The sequence below is a fragment of the Diabrotica undecimpunctata genome, chromosome 9, assembly GCF_040954645.1.
Source record: "Diabrotica undecimpunctata isolate CICGRU chromosome 9, icDiaUnde3, whole genome shotgun sequence".
Classification (NCBI taxonomy): Eukaryota; Metazoa; Arthropoda; class Insecta; order Coleoptera; family Chrysomelidae; genus Diabrotica; species Diabrotica undecimpunctata.
In genome coordinates, this window is record NC_092811.1 from 24,193,532 (window position 1) to 24,216,935 (window position 23,404).

At 34.0% G+C, this 23,404-nt stretch overlaps 1 protein-coding gene across 3 annotated transcripts in view; it reads left to right on the top strand.

The window, feature by feature from the left end:
* whd (carnitine O-palmitoyltransferase whd) overlaps positions 1-23,404 on the top strand; it is a 100,489-nt gene that overhangs the window by 2,197 nt on the left and 74,888 nt on the right. Inside the window, exon 1 of one of the 3 annotated variants that reach the window (XM_072542949.1) lies at positions 4,371-4,525. The exons of the other annotated variants lie outside the window; for them this stretch is intronic. The gene's annotated coding sequence lies outside the window, so the exon portion shown is untranslated. Of the gene's footprint in view, positions 1-4,370; positions 4,526-23,404 lie in introns of those variants that run through there. 3 annotated transcript variants of the gene reach the window in all.

Below are 23,404 nucleotides of genomic sequence, written 5' to 3' on the forward strand. Positions count from 1 at the left end.
CCATTCACAGTTTTTTATCAAAATGTTGGAGGTATTGGTACAAAGATATCTGAGATCCTGAAAAGTATTTCCTACTGCTTGTACAATATAATTATTTTAATGAAGAGTAACTTGAATGATAACATAACTGATTGTGAAATTAAATGTGATGGTCAGTGCAAAGTTGAGTGGTGGTGGTGAACTAGTTTTTGTTAATAACAAACTAAAATCACACACCATTAGAATTCGTGAAGATCGGGTTGAGCAAATATATAAATATCTTAAGTATGTCAACTTAATGAAATCAAGTTTGTGGTCAGTGGTGTTAACATACCTCCACAATTACCTAACAAAGTATACAACTGGCATTGTCAAACTGTGAAAATGTTGTTCTGCAATACTCAGCACAAGATATCTATGCTTTTGGTGATTACAATCTTCCCAATGCATCATGGGAGAATGATGAGTTTAGTGTAATGGTGCATTGTCATGCAGGTGATTCAGCTGTGAATATTGCTCAAGCCTTTGGTTTTGTAAAATTGTATTAACATAATAATATTCCCAATAATCGTAATGTATTTTTGGATTTAGTTTTTTCTAATGTTAGGGAGCTTAATATCTTAAAAACAAGTGACCCCCTTGTAGATCCTAGCATCCATCATGTGGGCTATGAATGTTGCTTAAACCTCGATGTGAAAGAAACAAATAGAAATAAGTTGGTTTATGATGAGTTGTTCTATGATTTTCGGGATGGCTATTACATTGCACTTAACAACTTCCTTGCTTCAATAGATTGGCAGGTATGTATGGTTAATGATGTTGAAGTTGCTACAAAGTTATTCTATGGAGTTCTCTCTATAGGAATTGCTTACTTCGTGCCATTGAAGTAATATAGAACTTCAACTTTTCCCAAGTGGTTATCTGCTGATCTTAAAAGACTGACTCTGGAGAAAGACTATGCCCACTATATTTATGTTAATAATTGTTTTGTTGATTACTGTAATAGAATTTCCCACCTAAGAGCTGTACACTCTTGGGTGGGAAACTCTCTTCCCACCTAATGTAAACAACTGTCTGAAATTTGCTTAAGCAACTATATTAAAGGAACCTATAGATACTGGTATAACACATGATCCAAAATCATTTTGGAAGTATGTCAGTGATAAGTAATCTAGTCATAACCTACCTAACTGCTTATTTTATCAAGTCCAATCTGCAACAAATGGTCAAGACATAGCTAATTTATTTATGAACTTCTTCCAAACTGTGTATTCACCAAATAACAACAACCTTTACATACCTATCCATCCATTAAATAGCAACTTAAGTACAAATATTTTTGTCCTTCTAAGATTACCATGACCAATATTTTTAATGGCATAAATGAGCTGCCCAATAAGCCCACTGCTTGTCCAGGTGGAGTGCCTATTTTTTATTAAAAAAGTATGTCTGTACCCTTGTAATACCATTTGTTATATTGTTTAATAGATCTCTGAAAACCTCTATGTTTCCTTCTTCATGGAAAGAAAGTTATGTTGTTCCTTTATTTAAAAATGGCCAGAAAGACAATATTGAAAATTATCGTAGCATTTGTATACAATGTGCAATCCCTAAGCTCTTTGACAGTCTTATAGCAAAGCAATTTTCTTGGTTATGTAAAGGCTTAATATCTCAATCACAACATGGTTTTCATAGCAAAAAATCCACTGCAACAAACTTGGTTTGCTATAAGTCTGATATATTATTACATATGGAAGACCATAAACAGGTAGATGCAATATACACAGATTTTTCCAAAACATTTGATCGTGTAGATCACCAAATACTTTGAGCAAATTAATTAATGTAGGCTTCCATGTTAGGTTTGTTGAATGGATTAAAAACTCTACATCTGGGAGAAGTCAAAGAGTCAAGATAGGTTGTCATTTGTATAGTATCACAGTAACATATACTTGCTATAAGATGACTTAGACTGACTACAAAATTGGTGCAATCAGAACAAATTCCACTTAAATGTAAAAAAATATTGTTTTATAAGTTTTTCTGGTAAAGTCAATAGAATTGGAACAAGCTATACTATTAATAATCAGCCACTGAATTATGTTTCTTCTATTTGGGATTTAGGTGTAATTTTCGATGAGAAGCTTACTTTCTGTGACCACATAAACTCTATTTCAATAAAGGCATCTAAACTTCTTGGTTTCGTTACTAGGAATTGCAAGTATTTCTCTATTGATTCAATGAGATTAGTGTATTGTTGCTTAGTTAGAACTATTTTGGAATACTGTTCAGTTATTTGGTCATCCTATTTTTAGAACAATATTGATACCATAGGAAGAGTCCAGCATAAATTTTTGAGATATTGTACTTACCATGTCCACACTACTATTGAAAATCAGGATTATTCCCATATCGAACAACAATTATCTTTACCCTCACTCAAGAACCGTGGTGATATGTCAGGAGCTATATCTATAGAAAATTAAAGGTCATACATGGATTTATTGATTTTCCAAACCTGTTAGGCCAGATTAACTTTAATGTTCCTCATCAATCTCTATGTTACCACAATGTTTTCAATATTGCTTTCCATAGAACAACTTATGGTATTCACAACCCATTGGATAGATACATGGGGCTATTAAATGTTCGCGATTTTGATATTTTCAATATAACTTTAACTCTTTTTCAGTATTGTGTGAATCCGAAATGGTAGGATGTTAGTTGTTGTATTTCACATTGTCTCTCCATTTATGTCATTTACCTTTAACCGTTGCCTGTATTGTTTGTGTAAAAAAAAGTCGCTATGAAGGGCACCTTAGCAGGTGTTCCTGTTCAATCCTTTTTGTATAGTCACCCAATAGGGTTTTCAATGGGAAGGTTAGGAAATTAAGTGAATGAACAAACGGTTACGAAATTGTCATGAATCTAAAGGAAGTGTAGGAGTTAATTGTTTTTACATATTCAACCAATTGTCTGGCTAAATAGGTCTTGAACCTAAGGCCAAATATTGGGATTGTTGAATTTTGTTCCTGTTATATTTTGTTTGTTTTTTCTAGTATGTAAGATTTTTAGTCTCATTTTGTAAACTGTTTAATATTGTTTTTATATTATAAGTAATTTCAAGTTTTTAATCCTAACTGAGATATTGTATATTGTATATTGTATAATGGGGTTATCCCATGTATTAAATAAATAAATAAATAATGGAAAAATTAGATGCGCTCTATATTCCTTGTACATTTTTTCGTTGTCTCAAATATCCCATAAAAACTGATAAAATGGCTTAACCAAACCTTGACAATTTAAAAAGCTTTGTTTCTAGTTGATCTTTTCCAGGGCTTTATCATTTTTTAGTCTGATTGCCTGCTAATGTTATGAGTCTAATCTGAGGATATTTGAGTCTAAATTAATGCAGTCACTACTCTCAATTAATTTGTTTCCATTCATCATATATTTACTCTAAGCAGGTTTAAATTAAAATCTACATGAAAAGTAACTAACAAAATATAGAATAAAAGTCATAAATGTCATCCGGATAATGACAACACTAAATCATCTGTTTAAATTTTTATAATAATTCTCGTTTTAAAATAATTTCATATTAATACAATTATTATTTTTAAACATATATTTACTTAGTTTATATTTATAATAATTAAATTTACTATCAAATGATATTTATTTATATTTTATTATTATTATTTTGGTCTGAATTTGATGGTTTTGTCGTAAGTAAACAACATATGCTTTCTTAAACGTTAACAGGTGGTGTTAGGAGTAAACAGAATTTGTTTAAAATATAAAAAATAAATACCTATATAATAAAATTACGTTATTTAATGTTAAATATATTATTTAAGTTTTAAAAATACAGAAAACATTATGAAGCTCCATGCTAGCCTACAGTACCGCCTACTGTTCCACTTTTTTTTAAATAGCAATACATTTGTGGTTTTCTGTTGTTCTTATATTCTACTAAAGTTACCAATATGTTATAAAAACATATTTTTCAATACCATGTTTTTCCAATATCACTTAGCTTTACTTAGAAACAACAATTAATAATTCATTGGTGGATTTTGAACTTTTGTTGTATGGGTATATACTCCACATATTGATTAAATAAAGCAAAGTTCATAGATTTAACATACTTTAGTTTAAAAAACTTGTTTGCTTTTTGTTTTAAACAAATACAATGCCAGTAATTTACAAATTGTATAGAATAAATTAGTTAGACTTAAATAACTTCATTCAAAAGTGATTCCCATTGTCTGTCTTTCGGTCTGTTTGTAATTTTGTTTATATCAAAAGTTTATTTAAAATCTTTTATAAAAGGTAGATAATTTAAAATTCCTTTCGGTTTACATCACAGAATGTTTTTGGACTAAAAAGCCCATTATCAGTGTTTTGTTACTCGGGCACATGAGTTAACCCACTAACCCTTTAGAGCAGCGATTCTCAACCTTTTTTACTCAGCGACGCACTAACTTACTCCTTACAGATTCACGACACCCTTATATGTACAAATTTTTGCTAGTGGTAGGTAAGTACAGATGAATATATTAAACATATTATTTTTTATTTCGTAAGAACATAACAAGCAAAAAACAAAACAGAAAGAATACATAAAATTAGTGTGAAATTTGACCCTGATGACTTTTGCAAAGTATATCTATCCGAGGACGAACTGTAGACACACACTCTCATCTCGCTGTCCACATCAAGTAGTCGAGACCGGTAGCTAGATTTTATATTTTTTATAGTATAAAATGCAGATTCACATAAGTACGATGTCGAAAACGGCAGTAAAAGGGATACTGCTTTCTTTGCTAATTCTGGATATTCATTCTTAACTGAAATCCAAAAAACATCCGGAGCTACTTCTCTAAATTTTGATTTTAAAACTGTGTCAGAATACACTTCAATACGTTGTTCATTTTCAGAATAGGTTATTTCTGCCTTGCTTACGTTGTTTTCGTCAAATGCAATCAACCATTCACAGTTAGCACTCAAGACAGAAGGAAAGTATTTAGTTATCCCTTCTTGCAACTTACATAGTTGCTCTTTCATGCTCTCCTTTAGTAGAGTCTGTTCTTCAGATTTCAGATTAATTAAAGTTATAGAGGTTTCGGGAAAAGCAGTCAAATTATTTTTTTCTATAACCGAGTTCCAGAATGTAAGTTTTTTGGAGAACGCACTTATTTTATCAGTTGATGATATTATGGTTTCCTTTCGTCCTTGCATAGTTGCATTCAAAGAATTTAGCTTATTAAAAATGTCAGAAAGGTAAGCCAACTTAGCACACCAAAGAAGGTTTTTAAGATTTTTACAAAATCCACTTTGGCCATCTTCTGTTTTAAAAAATTCGAGTAGTTCGTCTTTAAGTTCTAAAACTCTGTTTAGTATTTTTCCTTTCAAAAGCCAACGAATTTTACTATGAAATAACAAGACTTTATGATCTGCGCCCATGTCTTCACAAAGTTTCTCAAACACCCTTGATTTCACCGTACGAGTTTTGATATAGTTGATCATAGAAACAACAGTATGAATAACTTCACCCAGTTGGCTTCCATCCGTAGTTTTTACTATCAGAGCTTCTCGATGTAAAAAGCAATGAGTAATTATTATCAACTGGTTTTTCTTTAGTGCGAAACTTAAAAATCCTTTGACATTTCCCGTCGTTGCAGCAGCACTATCTGTACATATCGCAATAAAATCCGTCCACTTAAGTCCGTGATCCTGATAGAAGGTATCAACAGTAGAAAATATATCAGTTCCAGTGGTTTTTGTTTCCAATTCACGACAGAATAGGAACTGTTCAATAATTTCCGGTCCGTACATAAATCTTACAAAAGATATCAATTTCCCGAAATGTCCGTGCTTTCGTCCAGTTGTAAAGCAAATTGTGTATTTGCCAATACCTCCCTAACATTACTTTGAATATCGATTGACATATCTAATATACGTCGATGGACTGTGTCATTTGATAAAGGTACCTTTGATATTTGTTTAACAGCTTCCGGGCCTAACATTGTAGCAACTAATTCTTTACATGCCGGTAAAATAAGCTCTTCACCAATAGTATGGGCTTTCTGTTTTTTGGCAATCAATTCAGAAACTTTATATGATGCTAAAAGTGCCTTATCTGGGAGTTTTATTCATTTTTCCATTATAACTAAGGATGATTGAATGGAACAACGTAGACGTTGAAAATACTCGCGCGGTTTTTGGGAAACGCTTTGATGATTTTGTTCCAAATACAAAGCATAAAGCAAAAACTGGTTAATCGGATCGCGTCGGCGTACGTCACGTGTTGCTCCGTCTCAAAGATAAGAAACAAGATCTCTCGCTTTGCGCAACCATTCATAACGCAAGTTATGTCGGTTAAATTTTAAAAACGGAAAGGAAACAATTACGAATTGGCACTTTATTGATTAGTATAACGTGGTATATACTTAATAGTTAAAAAAATTGTTAAATGCATGATTGGTATATTAGAACAAGTAAAAAAATATAAATAAAAATATCGTATTCGTAAATCTCGCGACACGCCTGATAGGTTCTCCCGGCATACCAGTGTGTCGCGACACGGTGGTTGAGAACCGCTGCTTTAGAGGGTATAAAATTTAATATGTCTTACATTTTATTTAAAATTATGTTGTGATGTTTGAATATTTCTCAGATAACCTACATGGCAATGTAAGACCCCCCACTAGAGGTTGCTGCTGACCCTCAGACGATGTCTGAATGGGTTGTAGATGCATTCTGTGATGTAACCCGAAAGGGATTTATGTTATACACCTTTTATAAAGGATTTTAAATAAACTTTTGTGATTGATGGTGTACAGCCAACTAAGTACAGGAATTTCATTTTCCTTGTGGATTGTTTATATGAATTTTGAAAAAATATTGGCGTGGCTTACGACAATCCCCTATACCGGGTATACATAAACAACTGTCAGCTTTAGTTATAAATACAATTTATTTTACAAAACTTTTCAATAAACGTCAAGCTATTGTTTATGAATTTTTTAGTTTTATGAATTAATGTCAAAACTGCAACATCCTCTATTTACTGAATTAGAGAAGAAGTTACAAGCTCTTTGTTAATATTGATCAGACTAAAAAAAAGATATGCGAAGGTGCTTTTTTAAGGTGTCGGCCGATGTGCGTTCGACCGTTTTGCGTCCTTACCTGAAATCGGCCGGTTTGCGCTTTAACACTTTCTTAATGGAGATGTGTAGCTAATTATTTTCTTATATCGACTTTTTTGCGCTCTCTTATAAAACTATAAAGAAATACAAATAAACCATCTTCCCTTCACACTTCATTCAGGCTTAGGACTGTTATAGTTTATACATAATATAAATATTGGCGTGTTTAGAAGATGTTTTTTTTTTATTTTTTCATTTTTTTTCGTTTTTTTTAATTTGTTAATTTTTTTTGTCTGTTTTTTTCGTTTTTTTTTCAAACTTTTTATACAGTAAAATACAAAAAATTCTTGGGAATAAAAAATTGTCTATTTATTGCAGCTTAAGGATATATGCCAATGTCCTTAAACACAACCTAAAGTCCCTTGTATCTTTTTATTTCTGTAAAGTTTTGGATATTCTTTCATCAAGATCAATATATGTTTTATTGTGCCGCTTTCCTTCTAGATTGAAAGTAAATCGATCATAAAGGTGATCACAATATTCTGCTTCTTTAACCAGGCACTTCACTAATTGGAATGCATTGGGATGTGGTCTTATTAATGTATTCAGACGATGATTCCAACCTTCTAAAACGTTATTACTGCGATGTCTTTGATCATGGCAATTCCACATTTCCTTGGTAATGTGAGTATTTTCCAACCATTGTTTTACAAAGTAGTCATAAAACTGTTCAATTTTTTCAGAAATAGGAGAGGTTTCTTGAATGCATAACCAACCATCATCAGATATCTTCTATGGGTAGATACGCTAACGCAGCTCACATTCTTATGTGCAAACGTATCTTTTCGTTGTCAGTGTATTCAGAAACAAGTCCAATATTTTGAACATTTTTCCATATACATTGATTGAAATGAAAATTAAAACCAGAAATTTTGGCTTCGGGAAAATAATTTTCTAAGGCACCAATCACTGCCTGTTCAAAATCCAGTTTTATAAGAGATGGTTTCCAATTTGGTAGTTTCTCTTTCATTGATGAAAATAACATATCGTATGTCTCTTTGGTTTTGTTAGGAAGTAACGCAAATATCAATGGAATTGTATTTGTCTCCTCTGACATACTACTAATATCGATATGAACGGTATATATTTGACTAAATTGCATACTGCTGCTTTTGAATGTTCCATCAATAAATACAGTGTCCTTACTGTTAACCAAAATCTCCCTAGCTTTGTTGCTGGCAAACACCAAGATTCTGTATCCCGAGGGAGTGGTCTTGTCGATAAATATAAATTTCGTTTTGTCCCTCATTGTAATAGTTTCTTCTGGAAATACTATTTCGGATGCTGCCGCTGGATCTGTGAGCAGCCCACGCGCACGTTTTCTACAATCGTTTAAACCACTTCTTACTGAAGAGAATTTTGGGATGTCTGTCACAAAATCCAGTCCTTGAGTATATAATCTTTGAAATTCATCTTGATATACTTTTGACATCGGCAAATAACTATTGTCTTCCCTAGCTCTTTTTCGAGCATTGAAGACACATTGCTTCACTTCTGTCGCTGCAACACTCGGCTTACACAAATGTTTGGCTTCCTTAATTATTGTGTTATTATCCATAATTATGTGGCCTCGACATTTTTCAGTTTTCTCTTTCAAACAACTCCAAAAAACCGAACCATCTTTATTTGTTTTTTTCATACGAAAACTGTACCCTTTATACAATGCACATGGTTTTCCCTTCGAAGTTTCAATAATTTGCACATCCATTTTTACAACACTAACTCACACTAACTAATAACTAACTCACACTAACGCAATAGAAATGATTGACCATCAATATGGTCATTATCAAGTAGAATTTTCAGGTAATTTTTCTGTTACCATACCCTTTGTTAATGAGTAGTTACCAGTTCGCATTATCAGGTAGAAAGGAAAGTTAGTTCCAGCGATCTCTCATTTTGGGAATTCTAGTTACTAATTATATCTAAACAATTAACTTCCAGGTAGAAGGATTATAAACAGAGGTATTAAAGATTAAAGAACACTCTGTTGTTCGACAGTATTAGAAAAATTTAATAATTTTGTTAGTTTTGATTTGACATTTTTTTTTTCAAATCTAAAGGAAAAATATGTTTCTGTTTATTTGACATGTTAGTTTGTTCATTGCAGGTTCACCAGACTCTTATTGTAGAATGAAATCTTATATACTAAAACGCTAAGCCCTTTTCTTGTCCACCACTTTACTCAAAAACCATATTAGATAATTAAAATATTTTTTCGGAATATTATTAGTATTACGTATGAGATTGTCAAGATATACTTCTGGTACAAAAATTCACTTCCGGTTTGGAGATGACCGGAAGTTAAAATTTACTTTAAGTTTTAGACCCCACAATGTATATATGGATCGAAAGGTCTCGTCGAGACGAATCTAAATATGTACTTCCGGTTGCGATCCGACACCGGAAGTGACCCGAAACGCGCATAAAACGTCAAGATAGAGCAAATCTGACACCGGATTCGTGATCAGCATGCAAAATTAACTGCTAAAAGATATCCATGTCGACATTTGATGAACTAAAAATTGCATTCCGGTTTTGAGGTCGACTTCCATAATCACTTTTTTTTACTTGCATTATTATTGATGAATGTTATGTATATTCTTGCTTATATTGTTTGTATTGATCTCTTAATTTTTCTCGAAAAATAAAAGTTTCATTTAAAAAACTCGATGTCGAGTTGGTCCCCTAGTTAAAATTATATTGCAAGAGAGCGCAAATCGGCCGATTAAGAAAACTATAGTAGTTAGATATTTCTATTATGAAAATTGCAAAGCGCAAACCGGTCGATTTCAGGTAAGGGCGCAAAACGGTCGAGCGCAAACCTGCCGTATTCCTTTTTTAAGTATTCACGCCATTGGAAGAGAAATGCTAAAGAGAATTAAAAGACTTGCGGTATGTGGTATGATACCTACAGATAAAAGGGGAAAAGTATAAAAGGGAACATTATTGATGCTGGAACTAGGGAACTTATCCGTAGCCACATAATTACATTTCCAGTTAGAGTCTCATTACTCTGGTATGGAATTTAAGTACTTAAATGCGAAATTTAATATAAAAATAATGCACGAATTAATTATTTATTAAAAAGTATCATAAGATGAAAATACAGTTAACCCTGCGTTAGTGTGCCTAGATAAATTAGCACGAGAGGTGTTCCGGGGTATGTCATACCCCAAACTAAATTAACGCAGGAAGTTAAAATTTTTAAATTTAATCATTTAAAATGGTTAATCTTGGTTTTTTACTTATTTATGATTTAAATAAATTAAATATGGTACTGTAAAAGTCTTATATTTAAATGGTAAACATCATTTATCCAACATATTGCAATTATCCTAGTCAAAAAACACGAGTGAACAATAATACACTCAGATATTAGGAAAAATTTTATTGATCATACAACTCTAAATAAACTTACAGCCTAAAGGTGGGTACACATATGCGAGCCGAATGGTATACGTATCGTACGCGTACAGATCCTTGAAAAATATTCTACATCGTACTGATCGCATACTTATCTCGATCCATGGAAAGCGACAAACCAACAACGAACACACATGTGCGAAATGATTCATTTTATTTATAATTTAGGTACTGATTTATGTTTCTGTTTTTGCTTGTTTAACAAAAATAAAAATATGTACAATAATCAGTTTACTGTTTTCTCACGTCTCTCTAGGAAGGAACACGTCATTCACACAATGTCGATTTGATGAGACAATAAAAATGTTCGCTGCGTCCAGTAAGCGCCGTCCAAACTGAAAGTCGAGCTTCCTTTGAAGTCGTGGAATAAACCGCAACAATTTGGTTCGCGACGAGTCACGATGAAACAGTACGCAAGCAGTTTTTTCTGCCGTACACATTAACGAATATAACGTTCGCATACCGTATGCATACCGTTTGGCTCGTATATGTGTCCCGACCTTTAGTTTCTACAAACTAAAGAAAAAAATGTTCGTCAAAATACATTAAAAAATGAAAAAGTTACGACTCCTCAAAATTGTCGCAATTTGAACACGTTATTTTGCGTGTTCCAAACAAATTGGGGTATCACATCGCATGCATATGTAAAAAGTCTTCCTATCTTTATTTCTTGAACAAACAGAACATCCACTGCTTGTCCTACGTCGCTTAGGTCCAAACTGATGTACCTCTGGTTGCTGATTATCACGTAGTGGTCGACGCAAGGAAGGGTTTTGTCTTTGTTGGTTTCAAAGATCAGAAATCAGCTGCACACCCAGTTCTTTCAAAAAAATTCGTCTTTTTAATTTATCGTTTTTGGTATTTGTTTTATATATAACTTGAGCATTCACTCCATCTGTATTCAAAAACGAAAAAAATAGTGTCAAAGTCCAACGACGACTATTTCTTGGTACGCTGTAATTAGCAGATAGCTCATCCAATGTGTCTACATCTCCCTTGGTTGAATTGTAAAAGTCAATAATTTCAGGTAATTTCTTTTCAGCAGTTTTTTCAATTATAGTATCATCATGATGCAATGTAGAAAAGAGGATTACATTTTTTGACGTTTTTGGCATATATGAGACAGCCGTTATATCTTCTTTGAAGGTAAATTTTGAACTGTGAGTTTCTCTTCCTTGTGTGTTCAGAAGTTCTGTTGGAATTTACCTTTTGTTCTTCCTAACTGTCCCAACCGATGTAAGATGGTGAGTCTGAAGTAGATTGATCATGAGCGGATAACTGGTAAACCAGTTATTGAAAGTAATATTACGTTTAGTACCAGAAACTGACCCAATCACTTTCTTTTTCAGGCTTCTTCACTTCTTCAGAATCCTCCCTTTTGTGTGCTGTCTCTCCTTGAGCCCTTTCTTCCAATATGATTGCCTCTTGACTTTCTAATGCGGTTTGTTCTTCCTCAGATTCACTATCAATGAACGATTTATCATCGTCAGAAATACTGCCAAACTCCGCCCATAAACGTTTTAACCTTTCCTGCTCTTGTTCGTAAGACATAATTATTCTATAATTCAGTATCGCTGAAACAAAAATAAAAATCATAGTACATGTCGAAAAAATATCAAAAATATGTAAATTTACCTCTATAACACAAAACAACTAAAAGTTACAACAGTAGTGTACCGGGGTATCACACACCCCAACCGTCTTTGAGCAACTCCTAATTCAAACTGAAATTATATGTACATCTGGTAGAGATAGTGCAAGCACTCCTGACCATGGCGCAGTAGACGAAATTTGGTTTAGTCCCCACTTCCATGCGAAACGCATTGTATTATGCACTGTATAATTCCGCTTACAATAGAACCTTTCTGCCTTTACGTGAATTTGACTCCGCCTTCGCGCAGCTCCATAGTCAGGAGTGTTTGAACTATCTCTAACAAGGTCATTCTGAGAAAATATGTATAAACTACAGCTACTAGGCGCTAGAAGACGCTGTTTCATCTACTTTCGATTTTGTAGAAATAAAAGGAGTACCTGGGGTATGGTATACCGCAGAACACTAACCAAGGGTTAAGTACTACAATAAATTTTTTCATGAAAATTTTAACCTATCTTTTGGTAGGCCACAAATTGACACATGCAATGTCTGTGAGGAACTTGGTCTAAAAATTAAAAGCCCTAGTCTTGGTGAAGCAGCAAAAAAGTAGCGGTTGCCTTAAAAGTCGTACACTGCCGCCGAAGTAAAAAAATTTACACTGCCCCACATGATCAAGTTGAGGAATGCATTCAAAGAGATGATGTAGAAGCAATCGCCTTCGATTTTATGCAGAACCTTCAATTTCCTGCGATTCCTGTACAAGACCTATTTTATCTGTCGCAGCTTACCGTTAATGTTTTTTTGGATCACCAATATTAAGTCACGAAAATCCGTTCTTTATATTTCCCGCGAAGCAGAAGCACGAAAAGCCCGAATGAAGTCTGCAGCTTTCTATTAGATCATATTGAAAAATATATTTTTCTGACAACTGCCCAGGTCAAAACAAAAACAACTGCGTTACAAAAATGTGTTTGGCTTTAACCGATACAGTAGATTTCAAAAAATTCAACAATTTCTCCCACTTCGAGGTCACTTATTTCTTCCTGTGACCGTGTTTTTGGGGTTGTTAAAAGAAACCTCAGAAAATTTGACCTAGTTTATGACATCCATAAGTACACGGAACCGTTTGCCCAGAACCTACTCACGGTCTGTGAAATTAAAAGGGAAAGTATTATAAATTTTAAAGACTGGTGGCATAGGTATTGTAAGTCTGCATGTGCGTCGACCGAGACACAGAAGTTAAGAAAGGATCAACGAATTTTGTTCTCAATTTCCAAACTGCATCATTTTGTCTACAGCGTTGATGCTCCCGGCAGTATTGGAGCTAGTGAATACATTGATGGTGCGATATGTAGTACCTTCAATGTTTTCATTCCAAAAACAAGCAATGTCACAGTTAAAATGCCAACTCAAAAGGCGTATATAGACCCAATTCCAATGAATCCAAGGACGTCACAAAATAAACTGTATGATATTAAAATTGTTTAGTAATAGATACTTTTGTTTTGAAACCTCACATTTCATTACTGACACAACCTAAGTCCAATTTAAAAATGTTTATTTAAAGAGATTTAGAACTTAGAACAAATAGAAAATGATATAACAACCTTAAAAATAAAAAACTGGAGAAAAAAAGCACGAAACAGATCAGATTGGAGAAGAATTCTGGAACAGGCCAAGACCCAAAATGGGTTGTCGAGCCAGTGATGATGATTAGTAACGATTTAGAATGCTTTTGTTTTTGATAAATTCTTACATTAGGTTTAATCTTTTAACTCCAAACTTCACTTTTGAACACTTTTGAACACTCATCAACAGACAACTGCTGAAGTCAATAACTGGAAACAACCTACAACACATATCTACAGGAGAACCAACTTATTGGCCTACAGATCCAAATAAAACACCAGATCTCTTAGACTTCTGTGTGATTAAAGGTATCTCTCTTAACTATTTAGCAATAGAATCATGCTGGGACCTCTCTTCAGATCATTCTCCCATTCTAATTGACCTATACTCCAAAATCATACTCAGAAATAAGCCTCCAGTCCTAACCAATAATCAACCAAATTGGAAAATATTCCGAAGCGCACTAGAACAAATACCAACGAACTTGCCACTTAAAACAGAATTACAAATTGAAAATGCGGTACAACAACTTACTACCTTCATACAAAAGGCAGGTTGGATTTCTACTCCTGAACAAACAACATGGAAGGAAAGCATAAACTGTTCGCAAAGTGCAAAAAACCTGATCGATGAGAAAAGAACACTTAGGGAAAAGTGACAAAACACACACGCTCCTATTGACAAACAAAATTTAAACAGAATTACCAGAAGACTTAAAAATCTATTAAAAGAAGAGAAAAACAGGGGGATCCAAACATACTTAGAAAACTTGACTCCGTCCAAAGACACCAATTATTCTCTATGGAAGGCGACGAGAAAGGTAAAACGTCCACAAGACGCCATACCTCCTCTAAAAAATGTCAAAGGTAAATGGGCAAGAACAGACACAGAAAAATCTGAGACATTCGCTGAACATCTTTCTACAGTATTTAGTCCATTTAACAGAGTAGTGCCATTAGAACAAGAAGAACCATTTAATTCTTTTCTTCAGGCTCCATATCAAATGGAACTACCAATCACCAAGTTTAATATTAAAGAAGTAAAACAGATAATAAAGAATGAGATACAACCCAATAAGGCTCCGGGATTCGACCTCATAACGGGTAAGATCCTCCAGGAACTAACCAATGACTGTTACAGAATAATCACTATGATCTTCAATGCTATGCTTAGTCTGCATTACTTCCCTCTGCAATGGAAAGTGGCACAGATTATACTCATACAAAAACCTGGTAAAGATCCAAAAGATGTCAACTCATACCGACCGATCAGTCTACTCCTAGTCATCTCTAAGGTCTTCGAAAAACTTCTACTACGAAAAATCAAACCAATATTGGACGAAAAGTGCCTCATACCTGACCATCAAATCGGTTTTCGTAACCAACATGGTACAATCGAACAAGTTCACAGACTATACACAACAATAAGAAGTAGTCTCGAGAACAAGCAATACTGTACTGCAGTCTTTTTAGACGCCTCTCAAGCTTTTGACAAGGTGTGGCATACAGGACTTCTGTACAAATTAAAGAAAAATTTACCTTACCCTTACTTTAAACTGCTTCAATCATACCTTACAGAAAGGAGATATCTGGTAAAATATAGTGAAGCCTATACAAAACTCTACCCCATCCTATCTGGTGTACCTCAGGGTAGTGTGCTCGGACCGATTCTGTACCTCATATATACGGCTGACTTGCCAATAAGCAATAACCTAACGCTTGCAACATTCGCAGATGATACTGCTTTCTTGGCCTCTCATAGCAACCCAATAATAGCATCAGAGAGACTGCAACTACATCTGAACAAAACAAATGAATGGCTTAAACTCTGGAGAATTAGAGTAAACCCCTCAAAATCCACACAAATTACATTCACTCTAAGAAGAGGTACATGTCCACAAGTTAACCTCAATGGACATCCTTTGCCCCAAAAGCATGACGTAAAATACTTAGGTATTCACCTTGACAAACGTCTAACTTGGACCAAACATATATGGACGAAAAGGCTTCAATTGGGAATTTTATATAGAAAACTTTACTGGATGTTGGGAAAAAACTCTTACCTATCGATTGACAACAAGCTGCTGATATACAATACAATAATAAAACCCATTTGGACATATGGCTCACAGCTCTGGGGTTCAGCTAGCAAATCTAATATTATGATAATACAAAGATTCCAATTCAAAACTCTGAGAACAATCGCTAATGCACCTTGGTATATCCAGAATGATGCAATACATAGAGATCTTCAGGTACTAACAGTCTCTGAAGAGTGCAAAAAATCTTTTGAACAATATCAAAACAGGCTGCGGGTGCATCCTAATACCCTGGCACACAATCTTCTCAACAACCAACAAGCGAAGAGATTGAAGCGACGTGACCCCTTGGACCTACCTCACCGATCCTGACAGAGCCTACAGCAGTGGGAGTTACGCCTTCAACAGCACCCAGCCATTGTGATCAGTGCCGCTTTTAGTGCTCGCGTATAGTGTATGTGCGCATCCTACCGGTAAACAAGCCAATTTGTATCGTGATGATTTGGTCACTGGACCTTACATCTCTCTGTCATGTAAAGACAAAAATTATTTTATTGTTTTCACTGCAAAACAGATTGTAAAAATCTTAAATGTTAATATAAAAAAAAAATTCACTTTTAATGAAAATGTTCAGATAAACTCTCAAAACCTAGGTTCTGAGAGTTCTCTTAGAATCTGACTTAGGTTGTTTCTGAAATATGCGATTCAATTAGACGTTTGGTCCACTCTGTATATTACATCTATTATAAATATAGAATAAATATATCTGCATAGGAACAATCAAAATATGAACAGATAATTATTATTTTCAAAATACCTGAGGCATATTAGTCATCAGATGATAATTAATAACAAACATTATCATGAACTTTGTGTTTTATACACCAAGTGGCAAAAAATTGTTTTTGAAGCAGGTACCCATAACACAGTTAATGTACCAAAGCAATAAATAGAATTAAAATGGCATTAAATTGGATAGTTTTATACCTACATAGTAACAACCACTTGATTGATATTCAGGGACAGATAATATTATCTTATATTACTACTTAAGAGATGTAAATGGTGTATTAAAATGTTAGGCTTGATATAATTTATTCTAATACAAGAGGTAACATAAAATAAATAGTCAAATAAATCAAGTCTTAGAGATTATACCTAAGAATAAAAAAGTTATTAGTTTTCTTCCGATCTATCTATCTATTATCCTTGGAATACCCAGTGTTGAATTGAGGCCTTCACTTCGCTCCTTCATTTATCGTTTTTTGATAGTTTTCTTTAACTCAGGAGATAACAAAATATATATGGTCTAATAAATCAAGTCTTAGAGCTAGAAATAAAAAAGTTATTTTTTTTCCTATCACGTTTTCCGATCTATTTATCCATTTCGTTCCCTAGTTTTCGTTTTCTTAATATTGTAATGTTTATTTTAATTTATGTACAGTCTTCTATCACTAATACTAAAAACACAATTAATTTATAACATTTATCTACTTACCCATACAAATTTATATTATCGACAAACTTATTCGCCTACGCTTCCAGATCACAGCAAAAATTTCTCGGCGCCGTTAAAACAACTGCAATTCAAATCGTCGAGTATGTTCCACGAGGTGCGGTTCAAGGTTATCGTAACAATAGTTTTCTTCTTTACCTCAGGGTATTCTACTGTTGACCTCTTGTTTTTTTTTAAATAAGTATTCATTTTCCCATTAATGTTTCTTTATTCTTGTCTTAAGATTAATATTTTTGTTACTATCTTATTGATTTATTCAATTTTCTCAGTGATTATTCTTATCAAGCATTATCTTTTAATTTTCCCTTTGTATATGCATTTATCGTTTCCTATTATTTGCATATTATAATTCTTATTATTGACAAAAATGAGGCTTTTTAAATAAAGACCTAATAATTGATGGCCAATTTTGGGCTTCGACAAAACATCAAACATCACTCATCTATTCACGATAACCTCTCCAGAATTTTGGAACCTTGCACTAGCTTGTACATGTCTAGTGGATGGATACCATATATTTTCGGAGTCACTTTGTAGTCTCCAGAAACATTACAGTTTGATCAATGGACATGCCCCAACTGATGACAAACCAGATGAAATAAAAGAACAGTTCTTCGAAGACCTTGAGCAAGCGTACAGGAGATGTCCCAGAAATGACATTAAGATTGTATTAGATGGCATGAATGCAAGAATAGGACGAGAGCAAGTTTTCATGCACACGATAGAAAAGCATAGCCTACACAACATCAGTAGCGATAATGGATTACGACTGATAAACTTAGCAGCGGCTCTAAATATGACGGTCGCTAGCACCTATTTTGAACACAAGAACATACACAAGGTAACCTGGACCTCTCCTCATGGAAGAACAATGAGTCAGATTGATCATATCTTAATAGATTCAAGGCATGAAATAGACTTAATAAACTGCAGAAGTTATATAGGCGCAAACATAGACTCAGATCATTGCCAAGTGATCTAAAGAACGGATAGTAGGAAAATACCAGGCTGGTTTCAGAGATGGTAAATCGACAATTTCTCAGATTGCAACCCTGAAACAAATTTTGGAAAAAAACACTGGAATATGGCATTGATACTCATCACATATTTATAGACTACAAAGCAGCCTACGACTCTGTGAATAGAAGAGGAATGTTCAAAGCAATGAAAGAGCTAGGAATACCAAATCAGTTGGTAAATTTAACAAAACTAACTCTTGAAAAATTTGAATGTAGAGTACGAATTCAGGAGGAACTGTCTGAACCCTTTAAAACAAATAACGGGCTGCGCCAGGAAGACCCTCTCTCCTGTATACTGTTCAATCTGGCTCTGCAAAAAGTAATACGTGTGTCACAAATCACAACCACTGGTTCAATATATAATAAATCAGTGCAAATCCTGGCCTATGCTGATGATATCAATATTGTTGGGAGAACGGAAAACGCTGTACGAGAGGCGTATGTAGTATTAAAAGAATCAGCTACAAAAATGGGTTTAATAATAAACACCAACAAAACGAAGTATATGAAAATAAGCACGCAATCACAAATCCTACGACCACTTGTTATAGAAAACGAAGTCATCGAAGCAGTGAACGAATTTGTATACCTGTATACTTAAGAAAGAAAAAAAGAATGATTCTCTCTCCTGTTGCCGACCAGAATGTAGCTTCGACTTTTTAAATAACTTTAAACTGTTTGTCCTTGTTAAGTGTAGTGTTGTGTTCAACTTTATGTTTATGACATACTGGAATTGTTAGATAGCCCAAAATTGACGAAATGCCCCTGAAGATGCTCTTGTGAGCGAAAGTACTTGGGCAAGATTTAATTAATAAAACTGTGCTCGATATCTGCCTTTATTTTATCAAAGTTAATTATGCAAATGTAGGTATTACATTTTTTTCATATTCCTCGTAAACCAAATTCCTTAAACATTTAGCAGTTACGATATTAAGATGATTAGGTTTTCCAGCGTCCGATCCTGTTTTTCTCTTTTTGACACCACTCTTCCCAATGTCACGCATGGTAGAATACGGAATTCCTATTAGAAAGGTCGCTTTTCTTATGATACTGCCTTTATCACTATTTTCTGGATCATTTTGCAGATTTTTTTAAACGGTCATACAAATTTTCTTTGATTGCTCAATCAAAACAATTCTTTTATTTGGAAGTCGTAAACTCTTTTCTTCAGTTGCAGTCTCAGAGTCGTTGATTTTTGTTTCACTTAAATGATTGTCTACTTACACTTTCTCTACTAGTACTTGGGTTCTCTTGCTCCCATGGACGAAAAACTCTAGGTAATTTTTCCCATGGTCTAAACATTTTCTTTATACACAGATAGACAGTTCAAAGAAAAAACAAGCAAAAAAAAAATACTACAATTATAACGACCACCCAAAACAACGATATTTCAACACAACTCAAAATTGAAGAAATGCACATCTATAAACAACCTCGTTGCAAAGGTAACAACTGAACGAAAAATTTGGAAATCCAATCCCTTTAGAGATAAACACTTGCCGGTATTTTAACAATCGCACAAACAATCGCATACTCATTGTAAATTAGTAATTTTAGAACTTAGGCTATGGCTCCACGAGCGACAGATTGTCGCTAGCAGTAGCAGTAAAATGTAGCTTGATTAATGAAAACAACAGCAGTGATACTGAGTGGCTCCACGCGCTGTAGATTGTCGCTTCGTTTCGAGACGGAGACGCGTCGTCAAGGTCGTGTCGCGTTCGAATAGATCCGGACCTCCGACCTATTTCTTAGCAGTAATTTGCAGCACGTTTGTGGCTCCACTAGCAGTAATTTGTCGCTTGTAGCGGTAATTGCAGTTTAATCGGATATTTTTGTTCTTGTTTTTTTTTTTATTTCTCTGTGTTTGTTAAGTTGTTTCTTTGTTTTTATAAATTACTTTAAAGTTTTTTCATACAATTTTTTGTCTCAAATCATAACAAAAAATTATAAGTTCTAAGAAAGAAATAAATCCAATATTTTCTTTATCGGTGTTCTAGATAACAAAAATCAATGGATGTTTTTTTTTTCAATCCCAATTAACCGTATCAAACTGTACTTTATAATAGATGCCATTATTAAACAAGAAAAAGTTGAATAGAGAGAATAAACAGTTTTTATTGATTTATAAACGGACAAGATACCACTGATTGTAGCTGCGTCATATTAATGCTCATGGAGCCACTACAAGACCAAAACGCGGCGATATGCGTGCTGTAAACTGTCACTCGTGGAGACATGATTTTATTGCTTTACTGCCGCCGTAATTTTACTGCTACTGCTAGCGACAATCTGTCGCTCGTGGAGCCATAGCCTTAAAGTAAACACTTGCATAAAAGTTATTAGACGATGAATATTAATCAAGAGAAATTAAACTTTTTTCTACTTTTAAGGGCAAGTTCATTACTGCGGAACCGAATTCAAAATTATTCTGCCCATTATATTTAAAGCACGATTTGGTTAAAACATCTCATTTTTGGTGGTAAAAACATGTCTTAATTTGTCTGGACTAAAGGTGATATTTGTTTGAATTTGCCGACGGACGATAGATAGATGGAGGCAACTATACGAATGGTGTAAAAGCTTATCTTATATGCCACAAGAAAAATAGGTATAAAATGCTCTGTTTGATCTGGAAATCCATAATCAAGTACAAACATTTCAGAGCATTGACTAGAATATAGGGAAACTAAAAAATATGTGTAGTGACGAATAAAATATTTTCAAATTTAAATGGAGGGCAAATTTTTCTTTGAAATTGTTATATAAATACGTTTAAATTTATGGCTTTGCTACTTCTGAACATTTCGATTAAAATATTTTTAAAGTTAAGTAAATAGATCTATTAGACTTTTTATTGACTTTTAAAAACAAACTAATTGATAAAAACCAGACGGAACTAGATGAGTATGAGTGACCCATGGTTATGATAACTTGCTACTGAAAACGACACTTCAAGAAAAGAAATTTCAATAATTTTTGATGTGTTTTACTAAAATATATAAACATTTAATGTCAATGTTTACGTTAAGCAGATAATACGACAAAATATCATTATGCTTATCATATTTTAGTTAAAAACATACATAGTAAACGTAAACACATCGTTTTATAATTAATCATTCATAAATCTTCCTGACAGAAACAACTGTGATAAATAACCTAAAATATACAAAAGAGAACGAAGTTCATAAATATTAGGATGTGAGCGATTACGATACGTTATTGTTATACAATTTACTGTTATACTCTATATTAAATAATTAATTAGTATCTATTAAAAAAACTTCTTACAACCTGTTAAACTGTTCGTTCGGGCTGTTAGACCGTTGTCTTCTGAGATTAGTTCTCGATGTTTCGCCAATACTAGGGGTTGGCATCTTCTGGAGATGTTACTGCTTCGCTTGTAAGTGTTGGCGAAACGTTGAGAACTAATCTCAGAAGACAACGGCCTAACATCCCGAACAAACAGTTTAACAAGTTAGACGATGGCCGTGAAAGCCTAACGCATTTTTACAACCTGTTCAGATGGCATACACGATACGTTAATTTATTCGAAACGAAATATTATCGAACCAAATATTTTTAGCTCAGAGCTTTAGTTAGTTTGTGCCATCGGTAAATAATGGATGTCAATACGTTTGTTACGATGTCTTCTTCTTCTCGTGCCACTCCTAGCGGAGATTGGAAATCATCATGGCCACTGCGACTTTGTTAGCAGCGCGCCTAAAAAGTTCAATCGAACTACACCCGAACCATTCACGTAGATTACGAAGCCATGATATTTTTCTTCTTCCCACACTTCTTTTGCCCTTAATTTTGCCCTGCATGATATTTCTTAAAAGTTCGTACTTTTCATCTCTCACAATGTGCCCCAAGTATTCCATCTTTCTAGTTTTTATCTCATTTAGAATTTCGCATCTTTTGTCTAAAGTTTGGAGTACTTGCGTGTTAGTGACGCGGTCCATCCATGATATTCTGAGAATGCGCCTATAGCACCACATCTCGAAAGCTTCGATGTTTTTTGTGGTCAACTGTTTTAGTGTCCAAGCCTCTACTCCATACAACAGGGTAGAAAAGACATAACACCGCAGCATTCGTATTCGTAACTTTATATTGATATCACGATTGCAAAAGAGTTTGCGCATTCTATTAAAGACTGATCTAGCGATTTCTATTCTACATCTAATCTCTTTTGTTTGATCAGTATCGTCTGTGATCCAAGCACCTAGATATTTATAACAGGACACACGCTCAATCGTTGTATTGTCTATTACAAGATTAGCTCTGATGTTCTTTGATTTCGTGATTACCATAAATTTAGTTTTTTTCAAATTAATTTTCAAGCCGTAACTGTTACAGTATATATTGAGACTTTGAACGAGATGTTGTAGTTCTACTAGCGTTCCCGTTAGGAGAACCGTATCGTCAGCATACCTTATATTGTTGATCGTCTCACCATTTATTATCAGACCAAGATCTTCTTCCTCGAGTGCTTGTTCACAAATAGCTTCACTATACAGATTAAATAAAAGTGGCGACAAGGTGCATCCCTGCCGGACTCCTCGACGGATTTGAATTTCTTCTGTTAGCCTACCCTCAACCTTCACATTTGCTGTTTGATTCCAATATAGGTTGCATATAATTCGAATATCTCGGCTGTCTATATTTTTCTTTATTAGAATTTGTCTTAGTGGTTCATGTTGTACTTTGTCAAAGGCCTTTTCGAAATCAATAAAGCAGGTGTAAATTTCTTGGTTCATGTCTAAGCATCTCTGTGAGAGAACGTTCATTGCAAACAGAGCCTCCTTTGTACCCAGCCCTTTTCTGAATCCCATCTGAGTGTTACTGATGTCTACGTCTAATTTCCTATAGATCCTATTATGGATTATTTTCAGGAACAGTTTTAGAGCATGACTCATCAAAGCTATCGTACGATATTCGCTGCATTCCCTTGTATTTGCCTTTTTTGGCAGTAGTATAAAGGTC